The sequence below is a fragment of the Cebus imitator genome, unplaced genomic scaffold (assembly GCF_001604975.1).
Source record: "Cebus imitator isolate Cc_AM_T3 unplaced genomic scaffold, Cebus_imitator-1.0 Scaffold4, whole genome shotgun sequence".
Taxonomy (NCBI): domain Eukaryota; kingdom Metazoa; phylum Chordata; class Mammalia; order Primates; family Cebidae; genus Cebus; species Cebus imitator.
The window spans coordinates 10,127,268-10,150,304 of record NW_016107319.1 but is presented as its reverse complement, the minus strand read 5'-3'; positions in this window follow the sequence as shown (position 1 = coordinate 10,150,304).

The window sequence follows — 23,037 nt, the reverse complement described above, 5'->3', positions numbered from 1 at the left end:
CTAACTGGATTATTAGCCTCTGGGTGGAGCTCTTTAAGAGACAGGGCTAGGAAAACATGCAGCTTCTAAGGCCTAATAAACAGACAAAACTTAGAAGCAAAAACAGATTTCAAGAGGGATCTATCTGCTTTTAATTCCTGGGGTTCGATGAGGAAAACAGAGGTTTTCCCTCTCTCATGCATACATTAAGGGTGGTAAGGCAAAATGGAGAAAAATAATTCAGTTGACTGAGGATAAAAAACCCTTTCCCAGCAAAACAAGATCCAGGAAGAGAAAATCATGAAGGCCTTTTAAATTACACCTATAACTTGGATATCTACTTTTAATTAAACTGAGTACCCTTTAAGAAAATACTTTTAAATCCCTTATTATCTGACTTTAGCCATGCCAAGTGGCCAATATTTCTGGCTTTCAAACTTTACTAAAGGAGAAAGGAAAAACCAAGGTGGTCCATGGAGCAGAAAAGAATCAACAAACAGCAAAGTTCACACAGATATCAAACCAGAAAGGACTCATTACCTAAGCCAGGATTGAACTTGGGCCACCATTTTAAAATGGTGGAGGCTAAACAAAGCATTGCCACATGGTTACAGGTCACACTTCCAAGGATCCAAAACAAGATGGAGGCCTGCAGCAAAGTTTGGTACTGAAAGACATACAGAAAGACATGCAAAGCACACTAGATTGGCTACATCTTAAGACCAACCTCAGAAATGTTTTTATGTAATTAAAACTTTAAAGAGAACATAAACAGTGAAATTTACCATTCCTGGCCTAGTCAAATGTCTTTTTTTTTTTTTTAGATGGAGTTTTGCTCTTGTTGCCCAGGCTGAAGAGCAATGGTGCCATCTTGGCTCACTGCAACCCCGGCCTCCCAGGTTCAAGCAATTCTCCTGCCTCAACCTCCCAAGTAGCTGGGATTACAGGCATACACCACCATGCCTGACTAATTTTGTATTTTTACTAGAGACAGGGTTTCTCCATGTTGATAAAGCTGGTCTCAAACTCCCGACCTCAGGTGATCTGCCCACCTCAGCCTCCCAAAGTGCTGGGATTAGAGGTATGAGCCACCATGTCTGCCCTAAAACATCTATATCTATCTATATCTATAAAGCCTCACTTAAAAGTTAACTGCTAACTCAGTGGAGAAAAGGAAAATATAGCTTAAATGCACTGATGTGTTAACTGCTAACAGGGTGGAGAATAGAAAAGGATGCCTGAGGAAGAACCTCTCTTATGCAAATGGTTCCACCAACAGGGAAAGAAACTTAACTGCTGTCTGATAGAACCAGATCCCTTGACCAGTGGGGAGGGAAGACTCCATGGGTGTGGTGGTGGATGCTGGCCAGCCTGTTCTTGGACAACCTTGAGCCATGTGCACCAACCCTGGTCAGGAGTGAAGCAGAGGAGCTACTGTTCACCTGTCCATCCTGAAACAAGAAGAAAAAGACCAACATTCATTACCCCTGGGAGTGACAGTGAGGAGGGAGGCACAATTTCCTCTACCCTCAGAAAAAGTCTAAGGACAAAAAGCCTTAGAAGTGAAAGGGAGAAAGACTTTTTGGTTTACATGTTAGTTACCCTTCCTCATGCCCCATATTCAATGTGGAACTTTGATGTAGTTACTTTATATGATGTAGAAATTATATGATGTAGAACTTTGCTCTTTAGTTCAGCTAAAACCAGGTTCTTGTCACATGACCAGAAATGATTAGGAATGCAGACACATTGAAGGGTAAGAGGAACAGAATTTATGGGTGACAAGAAAAAAGAAAACTCTCAACAAAGCAAGAGGGGGTCCTGCTAATAGGCTCTCCACCTCAGATTCCAGGTCACACATACAGGAATTGAAGAGGCCATGCTCTTCTCCACCCCCTGCAAACAGCATGAACTTCTTGTGGCTCCATCTTGTTCTCCCAATGCAGAGGCTGGTCAGAGACTCTCTAGGGACCCTCCCTCTTATCTGCCTCCTGCATCTATCAATATTAGACTATTTTGAATTTGACCATGGACTTATTTTTACCAGTGAGTTTTATACACTCCTGTGTTTTTATGTTACTAATTAGCATTCTTTCGTTTTAGCTTGAAGAGCTCCCATTAGCATTTCTTGTAAGTCAAGCATAATGGTGATGAATTCCATCAGCTTTTGTTGGTTTGCTAAAAGCTCTTTTTTTTTCCCAAAGGATAGTTTTCTCGGGTAAGACATTCTTGGTTGGCAGGTTTTTCCCTTCAGTGCTTTGAATATATCATCCCACTCTCTCCTGGCCTGTAAAATTTCTGCTGAGGAATCTGCTGATAGTCTTATGTAGGTTTCTTTGTATGTGAGGATTTATTTTTCTTTTGCTGCTTTTAAGATTCTCTCTTTGTCTTTGATTTTTGACAGTTTTGATTATAATATGTCTTGGTGTAGTTTTTCTTGGATTGTGTCTTATTGGAAACTCTAAGCTTCCTGTGTCTTGATGTTTATGCTTTTCCCCAGATTAAGGAAGTTTTCAGCCATTTTTTTCTTTAAATAAACTTTCTGCTTGTCTGTTTCTCACTTCTCCTTCTTAAATTCCCATAATGTGAGTGTTAGTTCTCTTGATACTATCTCAAAACTCCCATAGGCTCTCTTAATTCTTTTTTTTTCCTCGTCTAACTATATCTTTTCAAATAACCCGTGTTAGAGTCCACAGATTCTTTCTTTTGCTTGATTAAGTCTACTGTTGACACTGTCTATTGCATTTTTAATTTCACTCACTGTATTCTTCAGCTCCAGAATTTCTGTTTGATTCTATTTTATGATTTCAGTCTCTCTGTTAAGCTTCTCATTTTATTCATGTATTATTTTTCTTACTTTGTTGAATTACCTCTGTCTTCTCTTGCAGCCCACTGAGCTTTCTTAAAACAACTATTTTGAATTCCCTTTCACTTGACTCACAGATCTCTGTTTCTTAGATGTTATTTACTGAGAAATTATTGTGTTATTTGGGTGGTGGTTATTTTTCCTTGCCTTTTCACATTTCTTATTGCCTCTCATTGATATCTGTATATTCGGTGGAAAATTCACATCTTCCAGACTTTACAGACTGGTTTCAGTGGGGAAAGATCTTATCCTACAGTTGGGCACACGGCTGTCAGTTGGATGGGATGTGATGGTCCTGGCTCCAGTGAGGGAGCAGGATTCTAGTCTCTGGGCAGCTCTGTTTGCTGAGGTTGATATTGACAAATACTGCAGAGAGCCTCAGCAGCCAAGGTTGTTGGTGTCTGCAGTAATGATGAAAGCTGTTCACCAGTTTTCACCATTACTGGTGAAAACGAAAATGCTGCCGAAGTCCTCCTGACCTTTGGGGAGGTTTTTGGTGAGGGGATCCCTCTTTTGCTGGATTCAGCTTTTACGTGAGCTTGCAGCAGTGGCACAAGTGTTTGATATGCTGTACTTGTGGGTGGCCATGGATTTAGGGTCTGAAGCGTGGATATGCATGGAGGGGCCAAGGCTCCAGAGCCTAGAGTGATAGTGGCACTGGTGTCTGGGGTATGGGTATTCATGATGCTTCATTGGTAATATTGTGCAAAGCTCAAGTGCTTGTGGAGCAGCTGCAGAGCAGGGTCTGGAGTGTAGGCCTGCAAGGAGCTGCAATAACTCCAGGGTTTGGGGAATGTGCTAGCTCTCAGTGACAGTGACTCAGGTGTTAGATATTTAGGCACTCATAGAGCGGTTGCAGAACAAGGGGTCTCTGTGTGAGCATCACAGAATAACTGAGGCTCTGAGACCTGGGGTGGAGCAAACCTGTAGTAGTGGTGGCTCTAAGTGATTGAGGCATGGCTGCACATGGCCTGGAATGTGGGCAAAAATGAAGTAGCTGCAGAGCCGGGGTCTGAAGTGTGGGCATGAACAAACTGGCCATGACTCTGGGATCATGGTGTATATGGAGAAGAGGGTTGGTGGTTCTGGTCCAGGAGCAGCATAACAGTGGCCCCTTCTTTGTAGGGGTTCACAATAGTATATCTACCTCTCTGGGGGTTCATGGTAGGATATTGGTTACCTCAGTAAGGAATGATGCCTGTGTTCTCTGCATGACAGGCCCCTGGGGACCACAGTGGGATGGTTGCCCCCGGGGGACCTTAGTGGGATGGTTCATGGTAGGATGTTGGTTACCTCAATAAGAAAAGATGCCTGTGTTCTCTGCAGGACAGGCCCCCGGGGTCCATGGTGGCACCTGCCATGTGCCTGATATTGATAGCCCTCACCCATCTTTGTTTCTAGTCAGCTCCAGGTGTCTCAGGTGTGCTGATCTCCCCAGTGATTCATCCTATGTGATTATTCTCTGTTTCTTTTTTCTTTTGCTACACTGTGTTGCTGCAGGTTCTTAAACAAAGCACTTTAGCCTTCTTAAGGCTATTATCCATGGATATCTGTTTATTTGTTGTTTTTTGTTAGAGGAGGAAAAAGATTTGTTTCTTCTACTCTGCCATCTTGCTGACATCATTCTGTATAGTTTTATTCTTATATATTTTTTCTAGGTGATATAAAAGAGTGATTTCCTATCCACAGGTCCCTTTCAGAATTAGCCTTTTTTCCCCCCACTTCTTATATTAACAACAATAGAGATAGTTTATTTAAAGACACTTCTTCCTTTTTGAAACTGTTAACCATAAAGGGTTGCTGACATGTTATTTATACCTACATAGATAGATTAAAGAAAACACACTTATATTTGGCATTATTTCATTGAAAAGCAATTATATTCCAAATTACAACTTTTATTTTCATGTCGACTGCTTCTTTAATGTCATTCCTAGTTTTATTATTTAAATATCATCCTTAAAAAATAAAGCTAAAATAGGTACCTTCAAATTTTTGTACCGTTGAGATTATTTTGAGGAAAAAAGAAAAAATAAAGAAAATAGCTTTTAGGTAAATTTGGACATTTAACTTATTTCAGCATATTCAAAACTACTTGTTACATAAAGAAAAAATGAGATAGAATTATGGAATGTTAGTTCCAAAAACCATTTAGTTTAATCTCTTTATTTAACAGACAAATAAACTGAAGCCCTGTTGGCCAGCCAGAATCTAATAGATCACACAAATGGGTGGTGGGAAGTCTGTGGTGATTTCTCTCAACTCAGAGTGATTCTTTGATCCTTGCCTATTTGGTTGGATTTGGCTTGGGCAGTGATGAAAGAAGGGAAGCTAAAAACAACACTAACAACAACAGCAACAACCCATGACAGGTTTATAGCCAGTTTGTTAAATCCTGGGCTTGACACTGTATTGCTTTCTTTGCTGGGTGTGAATGGACAGGTATTGCAAAAATGTCTGAGGTTCTAATTCAAAATGCCTGGTGACAAATTGTAAATTTGCCTTGTGGAGGTTATCAAAGAGCCACAGAGTGAGTCTATGGACTCCAGCCTGCAGCAGCCATTATATTGTCTCTAGCAAGCCTCTGTGATTTAACAGGGATACACTTGATCTCTTCACCCCAAAGGAATAGATTAAGTGCTTCAGTAAATATGCCATTAAGATACTTCATTGTCCTAAGCCATTAATGCACATCTCAAATACACTGAAAGCTGAGGGCCTTTAGCCACCCAAGAAGATATGAATGGTCTAGAGAAATACCTAAGGACATTTCTACTTTGACATATCATTGAATACGATTCAAAAATTGCTTTGGAAGTAATTTTTCTATTGGTTTGAATAAAACCAGAATGGAGAAAATAGCAAATTCCTCTCCAGTTTACTCTAAATGATTCCTTCTGCCACTATGCCTAATTTGCTGTGGTTTTGACCACATCAATTCCTTGACTGTGGGCCTGAGTCAGACTATAAGTCTGAGAGCACCTTTCTGACACAAGGTAAGACTCTGAGATTTTACTTTCTTATTGGGAAAAAGTAAATTGGAAAAGTCTTAGAGATGTTTGCTTCAGATGTAGTATCTATGTTTGTTGTCTGCTATTTTATTTCTTACCTCTCTGGATATAATTCGCTTGGTAATAGAATAACATAACAAAATTTTCATACCACATTAGAGCCAAGAGATCATTTAAGTCAATCTTTCCTTTTAGAGGTGAACAAATTATAGGTCAAAAATGTGAAAGACAGTCATCTGTGTTGACTTTGTTATCATAAAGGGATTTAGTATCTGTATCTTATTCTTTTCTGAGAAATATAAATACATTTATCCTTTTTAATCTTTAGTTATAATCTGGTTTTCATCATCTTTTAGTGATATGGTATTTTGGGTGAGAAAACAGGTACAAAGAGATAACTTGGCCAAAGTCAGAGACCAAAGTAAGGTGAGGCAAACCTGGTGTCGAATTTCAGTGTACTAGTCCTGCAGAGAAGCCCAGATTATTTTCTAATTCATTTGTCTTTTTGGAGTAGTTGGAAAAAAGGGGTGGTTATGATTGACTTCCTGAAAAACTTTAGCTTGAATTGACAGAACCAGTAATAAATACAAATGTAGGAAATGTGTTGCCCAGGGAAGGCTTCTTTAGTCTGTTGTTCCCCTGTACCCCAAAACCTAAAATATAATAAAATAAAAAAAAAAAAAAAAAAAAAAAAAGAGACAGTATAATAGTACTAATCTCTAGTAGTGCAAGGAGTTGCCTACTTCAGCTCTAGGGTCATATGACAATCGCTTTGTATTCTGTAAATTCAAGCCTTTTACTAAAATGAGATCTAGCAACTCATGATTACTTTAAGCTTAAAAACAAAACAAAATTAAGTCCTCTGCCCTTAGGCAAACACTATTCTAATTAGCTCTAACAATATGTCTTATATATCTTAGATGAAGAATGAGCAGATTTTAGGTGTAATCTAATAAGCATTATTACTCTCTTTAGGAAAAAATCATTAAGAATAATGAAATGATAGAATTGTGGGTAATTTTTTAGAATATACATGCACTGCTTTATTTTTCTACTAAAAATATGACTAAAAAACAAAATATGACTTTTCTTAGAGTTTTAGTTTTCTGATCAGATTACTTGTTAGTGTTCTCCTTAGTACCATGTGTCATAATACCACAACTGAATTTCATTTCTGTTCAAGTTTTAATAAAAATCCAGGAATCCTAGACACTAGAAATACACCAGTGACCAGCAGTCATGTCCTAACACTGTGAAAATGTTGTAGTGTTCATTTGCATGGTCTTCTCCACTTTATCTTAAATTACTCCAAGACAGAGACCATGTCTTATTTATCCGTCTCCCATTTATAGAACAATGAGACATTCGATGAATGTCTTTTGAATAACTTATGAATTAAGCTCTATAGTTCTGGTGTATATTCTGAGTTTCTCATGAATAGGATAAAATTCCAGCTCTAAGTGTATAAAACAGGGTAGTGTCCTAATATGGAATCATAGCTTACACATATATAACTTGATACAGCTTTCAATAAATGGGGATAATGCTTCAAGGCATAATAAATAGTGTGCCCTTCTTGATGCTGATGACATGGTTTTATTAACACAAACCAGGATTTTTCTTTCAAAGCTGCTGAACCTGCTGGCTACTTACTGTCAGAACAGTTTAACATCAACCATGCTACAACGAAAGCCATTGTATTTGACAGACATTCTCCAGTATTTAAATGAACAATACTATGTAACCCTACACAACAGGTCAGCTCATTCAGCTATTTGAATGTATATTTTGCTTCTAACTTACTCGGGCGGGTCCATCAGGATATAATTCTACTTAGAAAAAGAAAACCAGACATTCACCAGAGGCCAGGCTGAGCTGCTTTTATGGTCAAGGCAGCCAATTCGTAGTTTTTAGAGTGCCTGGTCCTCTAGGAACCGCCCCTTCTGTTTAGAAGGGATGCTAATCCCTCCCCCAGCCTACTTGCTCAGGATTACATGAGTCTTTAGACTCTGAATAAAGCTGTCAACTGCCATGAACAGGAAAATAGATAAGAGAAACATTCCTGAGAAGAAGGAGTGGCCTGGGGCAGGAGGGAGTGGAATGGAGCTCCTGGAGGGACGGGAGGGGATGAAACAAAGAATGGATACACCCACACAGCAAGTTCAGATACACGAACAAAGACTCTTCAGTGCCTAGGCTGAGATAGGATAATAAGGCCAGACCACCACAGTGGTGCTGGAGGAGGATGGCCAAGGGGTGAGGTCACTGTGTGTGTCAGGAGGGTGACTTGCAGGGAAGAAGGGCTCAGCTACCTAACCAGCTTTCTGCCTCTGTATTTAGGACTTAACTATCAGGAATAGCATTTTGCTTCTATTAGCTGGACAAGTGAAAAAGAGCAAGGACCACGGAGAGTGGTTCTAAAGCTGTGGAAAATGCCGGTTCATCAGGGAGGTTCTGCTCCTGAAGAAATTGTTGCAAGTATGAAGCCTGGTAACACCAGCCTTCAAAACTTTTCAGACCTAAATTTATCTTCCCACTTCATGGTACAGAACCGGAGAGTCTCAACTCAATACTCCCCTGAGCATTTGATCAGTCAGCACTTCTTTTTAGGAAAATAATTTGGCCTTGTTCATGAGCAAAATCTCTGTATCCTGTTTCTGTAGGGGGACAGAGAATGTCAGGTCCTTAGGAATTTTAAAGGCATAAGATCAGCTCCATCACATATAGATCCCTAATATAAAAAAAAAGTGGCTCCTTTTTTAATGAGTAGTATAGAATACTGGCATCTCAGATGCCAGTAGAGAGTGCAATTATGAAATGACAGCAATTTGCTTATCAAAGCACGGCTGAAACATGCATGATTGAAGATATGGTTTGGGGCTGAGGGTCAAATAAACTGTAGAAAATATTATGTGTTTCAATGGAAAACTACATCATCAATAGCACAGGCTTCCAGATGATCCAATTCTAGCCCTACACATTGTCTTTGAGCTATTTTGCAGTGCTTTATAGATTGTAGGTAACTAATATATATGTACATTGTGGCTGTTCCTGCACTGGTTTTAATATACCTTCTCCTCTACGTGGAAGAACTAATTTTAGTCCCTCTTTGCAGTTTATCTCCTCATCTTTCACTCCTTACAAATTTTACTGTTTTGACTTTCTCTTTGAACTCGTTATAACATCGCCCAGTTCCCTTATATCATATGACATGGGAAAGTTTTAATACATGTTCAGTTTTATATATGTATAGGAGTTACGCTTTTACATTTTTCTAAAAATTATTTTTTAACAACTCTGTCTTCTGCTAGGTTCTCAAAGCATTATTTATCCACTAGGGGTAACAAGGAAAACTAGTATATATATATATATATATATATATATATATATTTCATAAAATGTTTTTCATAGGACCCAAGGAATCTTTGGGGCAAATTTTTCAGAATGAAAATGATTCCATTCTAGCTCAAACTCCACCATGTCTGTTATTCACCTTAAGGTTCTGGTGCTTTCTCTCTGCCTCTGCTCATCCTTATTTTCTACATTTTTATGAGCTGCTTTCTCTCTAGAGAAGTAGCTTCAGGGAATCTGAACATCAATAAGATGAAGCTTGTCAGTTCTCGCATCCTCTAACATGTTGTGTAAATTGCCCTAAAATCTTTCCGAAGGTGGATCATATTCATCCATACAATAATTGCTTTTTCTCCCTCATTTCCTACTCTCAAATAGCCAAAAAATCTCAGGGTTCCCCTGATGAAATTAAATATGCCTATAAAAATTTTAGATAAAATTTTTATCTAAAAATTTTATCTAAAAATTAACGTTTTCAAGTTGTAAGGGACAGTTAAGAACTATAAAGAAAACTTACTTTGCAAATTTTGCTGAAGTATGGAGTGTTTGGGATATAGTGTTATAACCAGTTGCTCATGTTGCAGTTCAGCCAATGCTTGTTGAAGCCTACTGTAAATAAATCACCATATATGACACCTAGATACAAGGAGCAAGTGAAACAAAATCCCCGTGTTCAAGGATCTCAAAGGAGAAAAACTCATATGACAGCTAACCATACAATGCTATGAGATCACTGCTATCCTTAGTTACATAAACATTATGATGGGAATGGGGAACAGGATGAGTCTAAAAAGTGCCTATAATTGCTTGGTTAAAAAAAAATTTACATATTCCAGGCACGGTGGCTAACACCTGTAATCCTAGCACTTTGGGAGGTTGAGATGGGTGGATCACTTGAGGTCAGGGGTTCAAAACCAGCCTGGCCAATATGGTGAAACCCCATGCCTACTAAAATAAATACAAAATAACTAGCCGGAGTGGTGGCAGGTACCTGTAATCCCTGCCACTTGGGAGGCTGAGGCAGGAGAATTGCTTGAACCTGGGAGGCAGAGGTTGCAGTGAGCCGAGATTGCGTCATTGCACTCCACCCTGGGTAACAGAGTGATACTCTATCTCAAAAAAAAAAAAAAAAAATTACTTAGAATTTTAGTCAAAGAGACTTGAGGATTATTTAATCGTTTTACAGGTGAGGGAGCTGTTTTATGATTGCCATTCATTTATAATGTAAGAATAGTTATCCATTCAAGTGTGTGATTGCAGTGATTGAATAGCAAATACTTCTTACCTCTCACTTAAACTATGGCTGCTATTGTGTCATTGCAGTGACAAAATGTGTTGCTGTGTTTGTAGTCTACTTATGAATGTAAAGAAGTCATTTGCAGGCTCAGCTCAGTGACTCACGCCTATAATCCCAGAACTATGGGGGGCCAAGGCTGGAGAATCATTAGAGCCCAGGAGTTCAAGACTAACTTGGGCAACATGGTGAAACTCTGTATCTACAATAGAATACAAAAATTATCCAGGTGTGGTGGCATGCACCTGTAGCCCTAGCTACTCAGGAGGCTGAGGTGGGAGGATCACTTGAGCTCAGAAAATCAAGGCTGCAGTGAGCTAAAATCCTGCCACAGCCTGTGTGACAGCAGTGATACCCTGTCTCAAAAAAAAAAAAAAAATTTGAAAAGGCTTTTGGCAGGCTAATATTTCAGGTTTTGTGGATTATCCCATTATCTGAGTGTGTTGCTGGGAGGTCTTTTTGAGTTAATGCACAGATATGTAGTAGCTGGGGAAATTTAGGATGGTAGCAGTGATGGTACCACTAGAACCACTATTGGGCTTGTGTTCTGAACTGGCAAGAAGTCAGTAGAGCAAGGGCTATAACTTTTTGGCTGGGGTTCAGGGCTGCTCAGCAGGGAAATAGAGTGAAAACAAGAAGCTGGGCACAAGGCCAGTCAGATTGAATGGTAACTGAATTTCCAGGGGTTTAAATTCACCCAGAAGGACACTGGATAAACTACTTCCAGATTCTACTTACTCATGGGAAGGAAACTTCTTAGCTTTGCTTGGTCCAGCTTATATCCTTCTGATCACTCAGCTAGGGCCAAGGTGCAGGGTTAGACATTGTCACTGCAGCTCCAACCTTATAGTCATAAGACATTCCCAGAAATAGAGGATCACCATGTGGCAGGAATCATCTCAAAAGTTGCCTGCTGTAATTTTTAAACTAAACTTATCACATTTTCTGCTAAAACTTGGGCAAAGAAGTATGAGAAGAACCTATTCCTAGTCTTGTTCCCCTTTTCAGCCCTGTTCCTGTGATTTTCTTTGTTGTAGTTTCTCATCAAAGAGTTCCTACTTTCTAGTAATTGCAGCAATTAACATTTTGTTGGTGACAAATGTACTTCCAGCTTGAATCTCTTTTCTGAGTTCCAGCCTCATATCTCCAAATGTTCCATCATTACTTAAAGTTCAATGTGGCCAAACTTGGGTTTATCATCTGTCCCTCCCAATTTGCTTACTTGCTTCTATCAAGATGCTACTATCTTTGATGATAGCTAGCATCTGCGTATCCTTCCTCATTTTTTAAATGCAGTTACCAAATCCTGAACTTTAACTTTAAAATGTGAATTTCTTTAATATTTTCCTTCCATCCTAACTGCCAACCAGAGTTCCAATCCTCATCCACATTCATTTAGATCACCATTCATTACCTTGCCACGTGCTGCCTTTCTGTCATATCATTGCCATGTAGATCTTCCTCAGACTCCAGTTGTATCATCCCTTTGTCCACCTCAGAAAACATTCAATGATATTTCAGGACATTTTATATATGCATCTGAGGTGGTCACCCTAGGATAGCACTGGTAATTCAGAGATCCCCATTGTCAGTGATGTACTTAAAATTATTTGAGAAAAATATTTTTCTAGAAATATTCTGAAATAGATATCCAGCTCTATTAAAAATGCATAACATAGTGTTAACATAAAAAATAATATGTTAACATAACCATTAGCCAATTGACTTTTAAAACTTTTTGTTTTTATTTTATTTTTATAAAAATATATTTATCATCGAGCCCAAAATGTCACTAAACTTTTAATTATGAAATAAGTTCAGACTTCCAAAAAACATACAAAAATTGTAGAGAATTTCCATATGTCCTTTACTCAGATTCCCCAAATATTAATGTCATAACCATAGCACAATAATCAAAACCAGGAAATTAGCATTGATACAATATTATTAGCTAATCTATAGATTTTATTCAAATTTTTCCATTTGTTCCACTAACGTCCTCTTTATGGTCCAAGACCAAGCCAGTATTCTACACTGCATTTAATTGGTATGTCACTTTAGTTTCCTCTAATCTGAGACATTTCTTGAAACTTTCTTTGTTGCTCTGACCTTGACACTTTTGAAGAGTTCTGGCCAGTGTTTTTGAAGAATAGTTTTCCGTTTGGGTTTATCTGATGTTCCCTAATGTTGAAACATACATGTTGAATTATGCATTTTTGGCAAGAATACCACTGGAGTGATGTGATATACTTCTCAGTGCATCATATCAGGAGGTACATGATGTAAATCTGCCTCATTACTGGTGATGTTAATTTTGGTCACTTGATTTAGAAGGTGTCCATCAGGTTTCTGCATTTAAAGGTCCTATTCTCCTTTAACAAGTATTTTATGGGAAGATATGTTGGGATCATGTAAGCAGAAAATTAACATTTCTAACTGTATTTTTGCTCACAATTTTAAGCGTCTCAGTTATCGAATCAACAATCTGTTGATGATTATGGCTTGCAATAACTATTAACACAAGCATTTGCAAAATGGTGATTTTATTTTTATCATCTCTTTTACATTTATTGATTGAAATTCTACTGTATGAAAGAGCGTTTTCTTCTACATTGATTAATCTATTCGATGATTTATATCACTATGGACTCATGAATGTTTACTTTATTCTATTAGTTATAATGTGTTACTATCATTATTTTCATCTTCAAATTGTCCTAGATGTGGTCATTGAATACTCTTGCAAGTTGGCTCCTGTGTCCTTTCAACATGCCTACCTCATTTAAAAAAACATTTCCTTACTTGCTGACAGGAAAGTTTCAGGCTCAGCCTGTATTTTTCCAGCCTTTTCTCCTCATAGAACTGATTCTTTCTATTGCCATGAGAAAAATGGAATTTGGAAATCAAAATTTGGGTTCTAGGTGTGTTCATTGCTCCTAGAGTGTCATTGCTTCCAAGCTTTTCAGTGGCCACAGCTAGGAAATATATGTATATATATACACATACCTTCTATAACTTATTAACTTTTAGTATGCCTTCTGTGCCCCTAGCAAGAAGTCATAAATAGATGGCTTGCAGGCTAGATACAGACCACAGATTTTTTTTTTCCACTGGTTCATCCTGTACTTAAAAAGAAAATATAAAATAATAGAATTGATTTAGCTACATAAAACAAATGCTCCTTCCCAAACAGTATTTGAAACGATATAAAGGTTTATTTTAATTTTTAAAGTTTTCTATTCTATAAGAAATGTTTGGAAGTAGGCAGTCAGGGTGATATGGAAGCACCAGAGTCGGCAAGGACTGAGGCTCCCTTTATGTTTCTATTTACTATCCCTAACTCATAGCTTCCAGTTTCAAAGTTGCCTCAGGTCATGGTCCAATATATCTGTTAAAGCTCTAACCATTATGTCCACACACCAGGCTGGAAGAAGAGAGGAGGAGACAAGGGCAAAAAGAGCATCCCTCCCAAGTGACTCAGCCCTCTCTAGATGTCGCCTAATACCATTGCCTATATCTCATGGGCACCCCATCAACAAACAAGGCTAGGAAATGTTATTATGTAATAATAATAAATGTAAAATTAGCTAGAAAGAAATTGGGGTTCTACTAGTAAAAAAGAAGAAGAGGAATGGGCATTGAGGAGGCAAATAAACACTCTATTTTCTAGTGTCAACATTTAAACAACAAATGGTTTCATATAAAATCTGAATTTATGACTTCTCATGAAAACTTGCAAAAGCAGGCAATGTGGAGCCCACATTCGGGCGACAGCTCTCAGCTGAAGTTGTTCTCTTTTGATAGAACATTGCTTCTTCTTTTTTATTCTTTTAATTGAGATAGAGTCTCACTCTGTTGCCTAAGATGAATGGTGTCATTTCAATGCATTGCAACCTCTGCCACCTGAGTTCAAGTGATTTTTCTGCCTCAGCCTCCTGGGTAGCTGGGACTACAGGTGCATGCCGTCACACCTGACTAATATTTTTGTATTTTAAGTAGAGATAGGGTTTCGCCATGTTGGCCAGGCTGGTCTTGAACTCCTGACCTCAGGTGATCTGCCTGCATTCCCAAAGTGCTGGGATCACAGGCATGAGCCATCGTGCCCGGCCATTACTTCCTTATAGAGTAGAACTTTTGTATTAACCCTTGAGCCTTTTTAGTTGTTATTTCCAACAGTCATATATATTTTACTTTCAAACATCTGGCTTATAGCAAAGCACGTTTTTAAAAACCTGAGAAGCTTAGTTTCTTCTTGATTTCTATAGTTTTGTATTTCTTAGAGAAGTCCTACTGATCAGTCCTTCTTGATTCATCATCTCCTAATATGATTACAATGTTGTTGCCACTGTGTAGGCATGGATGTGCATGTAGTGTGTGTGTGTGTGTGTGTGTGTGTGTGTGTGTGTGTGTTTTCCTAGAGAGAAGATTCATAATTTTATGCAGATACTCAAATAAGTTGTTGACTATGAAAGGGATGTCTTGTTTAAGTCTAAATCCCCAGAATTTTTCACTGAGCCTGTTATTTTAGTAGGCGTACAATAAAGTTTTCTTAAATTAGGCTCATTTATTTCTGAATTCTATCACATTTACAGATTTAAGCAGTTACATGATTTAGAGCTTAATATTGGTTATTCTTATATTATCCATTAATTGTTATATAATTCATTTGTTGTTTCATTTTATAATAGTTTATCATTTCCATGAATCTAAATTGTAAAGGTAAAGATTATGCCTTTTTTTCTTTTCTCTGTCCCGTAGCACTCAGCATACTACCAACCATATACATTTTTTTAAGTCAGTTAATTGACTCATTTCACAAACTCACTTACCCAGGATTTTGATTTTTATGTAATGTTCAGTTAAATTTCAATATTTTGGAAATGCTAACACTAAACAAGAATATGCTGTTTATCTGAAATTAAAATTTAGTTGAGGGTTCTGTATTTTTTAATCTGGTAACCCTATGTGTAGAAAAAATGAAAGAGAGAGTCACTGATGACATCCACGTTTCTGGCACCAGCACCTGGGTAGATGACAGCACTTTTTACCATGGTAGGAAACCCAGGAGGAGGAACTGACTTCTCTTGGAGAAGGGAAGCATCATGCCTTCAATTGGAATTGTAACCATACAGTTTGTAGATTAAGATTGACAGAATCACTCAGAAAGTATTTGCAGCATAGAAAGACAAGATTGTCCAGGATGATATGGGATCATCAACAATTAAGAGATACTCAGAGAAAAAGTGCAAGAGACTGAGAAGGGGCTCCAAGAGGTAGAATAGGAACCAGGATGGTGATGATGTGGAAGCCTAAGGAAGAGAGAGTTTCATGGAGAAAGAATTGGTCTGCAAGCTAGAAGTAACCGAGAGTTCAAATCAATTGAGGACTGAAAAGAGGCCAGCAATTTTTGCAATTAGGAGATTTCGGGGGATTTAAACAAGAACTCTTTCAGTGTAATGTGAGTGGAGGAGAGGATTCTGCAGATGCTAAATTTAATGGGTTATGGAATGATGAGGTAAGAAAATAGAAGCAGCTACAAATTTGGTAATTAAGGGAGTTATGCTAGAAAATCTAGGCAGAAAGTGGTGGTGGTAAAGAGGATGAATTCTAAATTCTGTATGTTGTTCTTACCCATTAATTTCTTCTGCAGAGCACTGAAGCAGAATATTAAAAATCCATAGTCTAGACTACAAAATGAAGGAGTATTTTTCATCTCATTCCAATATTTTCCTTTTGTTCTGCTGCAGAAGACTACTGATTTTTGTTTCTAAACCAACATTCATGTAAGTAGCAGTACTACAGCAAGGCTCTAGATGATTGCAAAATGAAAGGTTATTTTTCTTTTCAAGACTTGTTTACATTTCAGCCCTAGTGATCTTTTATAGTCTTTCTTTTGAATATCAGCAGTTGATTAACTGTACTTATCACTTTATAATATGCAGGGCAGGTGTGTTTGTGGGCATATGAGCTAGAGATAGAAGAGCCTGTCTAAATGCCAAGTCAGTTAACATTGATTTGGTACATAGTGAAGCATACCATGTTATAAGAAAATAAATATAACTTAAAGGCAAAGAAACACTAAACACCCAGTTAATTTATGGTGAAGCATACTTAGTTTATGATTTTGGCTAATACATACTTTAACTAGAACAGTGTTCTACACTCATTTTTATTAAATACTGTAGGTGTTTGCTGGGGCATGAGGTAATAACCCAAATACAATTAAAATGACCATAAAATTAAGCGTCTCCACATATGCTCCCAAGGATGGGTCTGTTTGAGGCTTCTAGTCATCAGCATTGGGTGGTCTGCTATTGGTGTATGATACTTAAATAGAGCTTTTTCCCCCTTAGGTCTGTAAGGTGTTAAGGTGTTTTTATAAAACCCCATAAACCCTTGTTAAACACTTTTTTTTCCATAAAGAAAACTTAAATCTTTATTTGACGTGTTTTCTGTGGCACTATTTTGGCATTTTAACAAGTCCTTTAAAGAATCACTCTAATAATTGCATATAGCTCTGGGGGTGGGGGTGGGAGATATTTATTCAGGTTTTTGTACGTTGAACTGCCTGATCCACTAAAGAACAGGCATTGCATTTTGGTACATTTTAATTTAATAAGGAAAAAAGATCAAAAGAATATCCAGGTGGAGAAAGTTAGGCTAATTTAAGTATTGCATATTAACAGATTGAACGGAAGGTTTGACTATGGACTGAATTAACTATGATTCAAATATATTAGATTATTTATTACAGCGAGCTTGGTCTTCCCTAAACACTCTATAAGAAATAGCAGCACTTTTCTTCACCCTGTCACTCATTCCCTTTCCCTGCTTTATATTTTCTCCATAGCACTTACCACCTTTGAACACAGTTTATAGTTTATTGGTTGTGTCTGCTATTTTTTTGTCTATCTGTATGTAAGCTACATGAGAAAGAGACTTTATCATTTTGTTCGCTGTCTAGGATAGTGCTTGGGACATAATGTCACACAATAAATATTTATTGAATAAGTGAATTAATGAAGTAGTGAATAGGTTATATTCCATATGTGTTCCATGGTATAGCTTGAACTTCAGTACACCCAGAGTCCAAATTTCAACAAGCGTCTAACTTTCTTTTACTTAAGGATCTCATTTTTGTCCTTTTTAACTCCACATCTTGAATCACAAAATCTTGGCTTCATTAGAAATAATATTTGTATGATATAGTAATGATGTGAGGTCAGACCACGATTTTTTTGGTGATGTCATGAGGCAGTATTCCATTTAAATGCATTTGCACTCTAGAGTTTCTTCCAAGTAGAAACAGGTGGTTATGTTAATTTTTTTTTTCCTTTTTACCTTGAAAGAAACAAACAAAAAAACCCACCTCAATTCACAGCAATGTTGGTGTTTGTAGACTCTGCATTCCTTGAATGTATTTAACCAGAGAGGAGGATTCAGAGAATATGGCAGAGTAGAAAGCACCAGAAATCTGTCCCCCACAATCTCACTGGCAGAGATGTGTCTAACTATTTTTGAACACTGGAGTCCAAAATAGTTGGACCTGGAAGATTTGGTTGTTAACTTGGAGTTAAATTCAGTAAATTTTAGCTCTTAGCACAGTACTAGCTATCTATACCCTGCCCCCCAGTCCCATACTGGGCACCTATGGTTCTTGAGCAGCTTGCATATCACATACAGTAGGCAATAAGGACCCTGTCCTCCAAATTTTGAGGATTTGTGTTGGTTGCTGATTGTTGCTTCTGATTACAGAGGTGCAGACATAGAGGTGGGAAGCCATTGTTTGTAATTCCTCCTTCCTGCTTTGTTGCAAGATCCTTTAGCTGAAGTGACTTCCAGGGAATTTTTTTTTTTTATGGAGTCTCACTCTGTTGCCCAGTCTGGAGCGCAGTGATCTTGGCTTACTGCAACCTCTGCCTTCCAGGTTCAAGCCATTCCCCTGTCTCAGCCTCCTGAGTAGCTGGGACTACAGATGAGCACCACCATGCCTGGCTAATTTTTGCATTTTTCTTTTTTAGTAGGCATCGGATTTCAACATGTTGTCCAGGCTGGTCTTGAACTCCTGACCTCAAGTGATCTGCCTGCCTTGGCCTCCCGAAATGCTAGAATTACAGGCGTGAACCACCAGGCCTAGCCACTTCCAGTGGATTTAAAGGGATGGCAACCCCTTTTATTAATCCCTCTTTATTTATTTATTTTTCTTCTTTTTGGAGCAAGACATTTAATTCTTGGACTTTAAGAGAAAAGCAACTCAATAATAAAAAATCTCTCATCAAAGAAAAGCCTTGGACACAATGACTTCAGTGGTGAATTTTATTAAGTATGTAAAATTAACTAATACAAACCCTTAAAATTTTCCAAAAAATTGAGTGGAAGGCCTCATTCTCTGAGGCCATTGTTACCCAGATACCAAAGCCAGACAAAAACACTACAAGGAAAGAAAATTACAGACCAATATTCCTTATGAACATATAAAAATCTTCAACAAAATATTAAATTCAATAACATATTAAAAGGATTATATACCAGGACCACATGGGATTTATTCCTGCCATGGAATGATGATTTAACATATAAAAATCAATAATATATCACTTTAACAGAATTAAGAGAAAAATCACATGATTATCTTAAATGATGCAGAAAAACTATCTGGAAACTTCAATACCCTTTTATGATAAAAACACTCAAATTAGGAATTGAAGGAAACAGCCTCAACATAGTAAAAGTCATATATGAAAAACCCAGAGTGAACATCATACTAAATCAGGAAAGACTGACAATTTTCCCTTTAAGATAAGAAATAAGGAAAGGATGCTAATTTTCTGTATTTCTATTCAAAATGTTAATGGAAGCTCTAGGCAGAGCAATTTGGCAAGAAAAAGAAATAATATGCATATAAATTGGAAAGGAAGAATTAGAAAATCTCTGTTCACAGATGATGTGATGTTATATGTAGAAAACCCTAAAGATTCCACACATTAAAACAAAATTAGTTTTAATTTTGTCTCTGATAAATTCCTCAAAGTCATTAGATACAAAGTCAACACACAAAATTCAGTTGAATTTCTCTATACTAACAAGGGACAATCTGTAAACAAAATTAAGAAAACAATTTCATTTACAAATAGCATCAAAATAATAATATATTTAGGAATTAAATTTAAAAAGTAAAAGACTTGTACAATGAAACATATAAAACATGGCTGAAAGAAATGAAAGAAGATGTAAATAAATGGCAGGATATCCCTTTCTTGCGTGGATTCTTATATGGATTGGAAGATTTAATATTGTTTACATGACAATACTACTAATAGTGATCTATGGATCACTATTGATAAATAGTGATTAACCTATCAAAAATAATAACTACGGCTTTTCAGGACATAGACAGTTTAATAAGATATAAATAGAAATAAAAAAGTTATTGAAGTTAAAATGCAAACTTTATATTAGCTTTCTCTCTCTTTTTCTTTTTGCAGTCAGTGTTAAGGGTCATCAGTTTAAATAATGGTTTATAAGATGTTATTTGAAAGCCTCATGTTAACCTCAAATCAACAAGTCCTACAACAGATATACAAAAAGTAAAAAGGAAGAAATTAAGACATACTACTGGAGAAAGTCATCTTCTCAAAAAGGAAGACAGGAAGTAAGGAAGGAAAAAAAGAAGGAAGGAAGAAAGGAAGGAAGGAAGAAACCACAAAACAATCAGAAAACCGGTAACAAAACAGCAAAATAGCATATTGATAGTAAGTGAATCCTTACTTATCGATAATAACATTGAATGTAAATGGACTAAAAGTTCTAATCAAAAGACTAAATGGATTAAAATATAAGATCCAACAATCTGTTGCCTGCAAGAAACACACTTTGCCTATAAAGGCACATATACACTGAAAATAAAGGGATAGAGAAAGCTATTTCATGACAATGAAAACCAAAAAAGAGATGAAGTAGCTACACTTATATCAGACAAAATAGATATCAACACAAAAACTATCAAAGGAGACAAAGAAGATTATTATGTAATGATAAATAGGTCAATTCAGCAAGAGGATATAACAACTGTAAATATATATGCACCCAGCACTGGAGCACCTATATATATAAAGGGAATATTATGAGAACTATAGAGAGAGATAGACCCTGACACAGTAATAGGTGGAGACTTCAACAGTCTACTCTCAGCATCGGACAGATCATTCAGATAGAAAAATCAACAAAGAAACATAGGACTTAATCTGCACTATAGATCAAATGGACCTAATAGGTATTTACAGAACATTTCATCCAATGCCTGCAGAATATACATTATTTGCCTCAGCATATGGAATATTCTCAAGGATAGATCACATGTTAGGCCACAAAGCAAGTTTTAAAAAATTCAAAAAATAAAATCATATCAAGTGTCTTCTCTGATCACAGTGGCATACAACTAGAAATCAGTAACAAGAGGAACTTGGGAAACTATGCAAAGACTTGGAAATTAAACAATATGTTTCTGAATGACTGGTGAGTCAATGAATAAATTAGGAAGGAAATTTAAAAATTTAAAACAGATGAAAATGGAAACACAACATATCAAAACCTACAAGATACAGTGGAAGCATTATTAAGAAGAAAGTGTACTGCAGTAAGCACCTACATCAAAAAAGTAGAAAAACTTCAAATTTGCAACATAACTATGCATCTTAAGGAGGCTAGAAAAGCAAGAGCAAACAAAATCTAGAATTAATAGACAGAAAGAAATAATAAAGATTAGAGCAGGAATAAATAAATTTTAAATTTAAAAAAAAAAAACCCACTTTTTTGGTCTCCTGGTGCCTACACACCTAGCTTTGTTCCTGTCTTTATTGTTCCATGTCCTCTGCTCCATGAGGCTCATGTGACTCTGCCATAGCCTTTGTACTCCTATGACCTGCAGGTACTGAGAGATATTTGAGGGGGTGCTCTGAGGACATCCAGAAGCTGGGAAATGATGGCTGTGCCAGTGAGGGACAAGATGACCGGAGTACTCCCAACAGATATTCAGAGGGAAGGCACTAAGAGTGGATGAAGGGACAACATAGAAGCTGGTCAGAAGGGGAAGACAGCTGGGAAGCCTACATGGGCTACTGTGCATCTGAACTCATTCCTGGCCCCCAATGGCTCCTGGAAAATGAATGAGTTGAACTGACAAGCAGCAACCTTCTCTTGTTGTAAGCCTCTGGAATCCTGGCAGGAGGCTGCTTAACCACCATGGACACTCAACGTGGCAGAGAGAGCTACTTAGAGAAGTGGTAGGAGCAGCAAACCAGCTGATGTGGAGTCCAGTGGGTTTGATGTGGAAGCATCTGTAGTGGAGCATGGCTAGGGATGGCCATCTCCCTAGGTTCGACTTGCTCCCATAGGAAACTTTAGCCCTAGAGGAACTATTGGTCCTGAACTCTGTAGGGCAGTCTAACCCATTGGATGGGCCAGTCTGCTTGTTCTTGTTCTGCTGCCTATCTTGGGGCCCCAGCTGGGCCACACTTGCTTACAGAGGACAACCTTGGGTGCCTAGCAGAGGGGCCCACATTATAGCTTCTGTGCTGGCAGACCATGTGTAACTGGCAGAGTGCATCAGTGGGGCAGCCCCAATGGTCCCTCCCCACACTGATGCTTCTGCAGGGCCCATGGCAACTCCCCACATTGCTTTGCTGGTACATGTCTGCCCAAGTAGGTTTTGCTTATTTCACCATCAGTGGCAGAAGTGCAGTCTGTTCCCTGTCCCCTTGCAGACTGCCATTGCAGATGGAGACTTAGTGGGCACAGAGGCAGCCAACCTTGTCTGTACCAGCACCCTGCCCTTGCATTAACACTGCTGTGGGAGTGAAACTAGGCACAGAGAACAGTGGGTCTTCCCCTACCCTGAGTGACCAGTTCTGCTTGTGGGACACATAGAAGGCACACAGACTTGTGCCCACCAGCATCCTGTACCTGAGCCAACACCAACACCAGCAGCACTGTGCACAAAGTCACTAGCAGGGGCTCCCACCCGCACCCCAGCTGCATTACCTCTGCCACTGTGGTGAGTGCCCACAGGAAAGCAGGCACCCTGACATACACTAGCACCCTGCTGCTCGACCATTACTGCTGCTGCTGGCACATACAAACAAGGACAGATACTGCTGTCACTGCACTACAAATGCTTTAACTGAGACTATGATAGAAGGGTGGTCTCAGCTAAAGGATGGTCTCTGAGGAGCACTCAAGCTGCTCTCAGATTGCCGGTCAGATTGCAGTGACCAGCAACCTGAGAGCACCTTGACCTCTCTAGGACAGTGGATTCCTAACCTTGAGGAACTACAGAACAATGTTGTGGCCCAGTACAATTCCCTCAAAGAGAGCATGCAGTCAAAGAGTTGGGAGCTGAGTGTAAATCCCCTAAAATCTTCCAGAAATGAAGCCAGTTAGCTGAATCCACCTTAGACTACAATTAAACCCTGAAAGTCCTCAAATAAGATAGGCCTTCAAATAGGAAAGTCCTCAAATAGAAAAGAAAAAAAAAAAAA